Source organism: Symphodus melops, assembly GCF_947650265.1.
Source record: "Symphodus melops genome assembly, chromosome: 1".
NCBI lineage: Eukaryota > Metazoa > Chordata > Actinopteri > Labriformes > Labridae > Symphodus > Symphodus melops.
In genome coordinates, this window is record NC_136691.1 from 55926167 (window position 1) to 55929005 (window position 2839).

The window sequence follows — 2839 nt, forward strand, 5'->3', positions numbered from 1 at the left end:
AATACTTTTTTTTAAGGTGGAGTTGTTATTTTTTTTAATCAATTTACATCAGAACTTCATAATATAGTGCTAATTCTATGGAAAAAATCTGCCAGAAGGATTTGTGTCTCTCAATACTTTTAAGACTTTAAATGAATAAAAACGTTTCTCCTGAATGGGGAAAAAAGAGGATATTGTCTGTATACGTGCTTGTATATGACTACAATGCTGCCTATTTTATTTATTCATTTCTATCACTCTATTACTCTCATGCACCCTTTGTACATGTTGCGTTTTTTATTATTATTCTTTATATTTGACGTGTCTTAAATTCTATTTTATACACTTCTCATATTTTATTTTGTTTAGGTAACAAGTACAGCACCAAGACAAATCCCTCGTATATGTAAATGTACTTGGCAATAAAACCTATTCTGATTTACATTGAGAGTAAAAAGGCGTAGCTCCTCGATTCATCCTTGATGAATATGGTACTCTGAAATGTGCTCGGAGTGAGCCCTCGTGTTATTTCTCCCCTCTGTGCGCTGCCCATATGTCAAAGTCTTTGTGCTTTTCAAGACAGAAGAAAAAAAACAGCTGGATCTGAGGATCCGTGCAGCTAGCTGTGTCCTCTCCCGGAGCTCTCTCCCTTTGCCTGTCGGACTTTGAAAAACAGGTAAGGAACCATAAAACCTGTCTTATAAAACCAGAAGAATAATAAAAGGGGGGTCGTCAACCTGAGGCTTCGCTTTTTGACCTAATTTTCCAACAGGCTAACCAGCTAGCTTCACATTAGCCTCTGTGGATGCTGATTAGCCAGCTAGCTTCATGTTAGCTAATTAGCCCTGAGCTGCTTCTTTAAAGAGACAGAAGAGGATAAATAAGCCTCTCCATCTTCTTTAGTCAGTGTTTTCATCTGTACCTGAGCTAGCTGCCTTAGCTCCTCATAGACTGATGGACTCTGTTATGGAAATAATCATCTTTAAATACTGAAAATAAATAAATAAATAAAAGAGTCACTCAGGTTTATTTAAAATCATTTTTTTAATTTAATTTAATTTAATTTTTATTTCAGTCTCATCAACACATCAGACTGAATTTATTAGTTTTTACATTAATTAACAGAGTTTATATTAAATTATACTGTTTAATTTAAATTAACTTTATGTGACAATACGGACAAATCTCACATTGAAAAAATTATACATTATCAATAGTCATGTAATCAATAATTTAATAGATACAAATATAATACAATACAAATCAATAATGGTTTAATAATCAGATAAATATGAAAAAATAATGCAAGCAAATGAAGTTTTTAAAGGTGTAGTTAAATGTTCTTTCTTTAGTAATTAATGTTTTATAGTGTGTGTGTGTGTGTGTGTGTGTTAAAGTTGTATCTGGACATTTTTTTGCTGGAAAAAAAAAAAGGGGGCGTGGCATGTCTCCCGTGTCATCACATCACCGCCTCACAGCGCTCTGTGAGTTTGACCTCGAGTCGTGCGAATGCGGCTCCACGATCCGAACCAATCAGCTCGTCTCTGCACGCTTTGACACGACCACCGTGAAGTCGCTCAGAGCCGGACTCGTCATGTGACCCGCTCTGCGTGTGTGATGTCACTCAGGTGTTTGTCCTGACCTCTTGAGACAGACGTACAGAAACACAGACTGATCGACTCTCTCTCTCTCTCTGGAAACTTCCGTCCCTGTTTGTTGACTTTTTCTCGTCTCATCTCTCCGGGTGTTTTGTGCGTCTCGCGGCCTGCCAGGATTCGTCCTCGTCAGCTGTTCCTCCAATCAGACGCGGCGCTCTGCTCTCAGGACTAAACAGCCGTTATCAAAAGACGCCGGGCTCGCCTGTTTTCTCCAAGCTGCAATCAGAGGTTTTATTTGGACCTCTGCGGTCGCTCCCACACTGTCTGAAAACAGCTGCTGCCCTCCGACGCCGAGCGTCCCCGTCACCCTGGCTGTGGACGCCGTCTCATTTCGAGACATGAAGACGGCCTTTTTTTTTTAATGTTAACTTTTTACACCTCGAGCTAAAATCAAACTGTGGAAGAAGTTTAGACTAGAGCTTAGTGTGTGTGTGTGTGTGTGTGTGTGTGTGTGTGTGTGTGTGTGTGTGTGTGTGTGTGTGTGCACCGTGTGTGCGGAGGCTGGAGTCCTCCAAGTGGGCGGTCCAGGTTCAAATCCGACCTGTGGCTCCTGCAGGTCTCTCTCTCTCTCTCTCATCTCTCTCTCTCTCTCTCGCCCTCCCTCCCTCTCTCTCTCTCTCTCTCTGTCTCTCTCTCTCTCTCTCTCTCTCTCTGTCTCTCTCTCTCTCTCTCTCTCTCTCTGTCCACAGTCGTGTCTGTAAAGACGGGCGTACAAAAGTCCCGAAATAACACAATGAGCTGGTGCTCTATCACCGCAGAGAGAGAGAGGAGCGAGCGAGAGAGAGAGAGTGAGAGAGCGAGGGAGGGAGAGAGAGAGGGAGAGGTGATAAGGAGGAGAAGCTGCCGTGGTTGCAGCTGTAGTTTTAAGGGAAGACAGATTCCTCTCTCTCTAAAAGTCGTTTGATGGCGTGCCGGTGATTATTGAGCGCGGACACGCAGCTCTCGTGTCAACGTGGATTTCATTTCAGCGCTGAAGTCACCAGAAACATCTGACTGTTGTTTGGAAGGACACGCTCTGATTGGACCGTCGCCTCGTCTCCTGCCAGTTGGCTGAAAAACAAAAAAAACGAAACAATTTGGGTTTCTGCTACCTGTCATTTGCGTCCCGCCACCTCCACGCCACCTGGAGGACGGCACAACTTCCTGTCTCTGTAGAATCTGTGTTTGATTTCGTCTTAGCTCCGCCTCCTTCATGGTTTCTC

General features: G+C 42.8%; 1 protein-coding gene across 1 annotated transcript in view; it reads left to right on the forward strand.

Moving 5' to 3' along the window:
- The first annotated feature begins 520 nt into the window (after positions 1 to 520).
- Positions 521 to 2839, forward strand: part of sncaip (synuclein, alpha interacting protein) — a 15994-nt gene continuing 13675 nt past the window's right edge. The window contains 1 exon segment of the mRNA XM_079348424.1: positions 521 to 652. The gene's annotated coding sequence lies outside the window, so the exon portion shown is untranslated.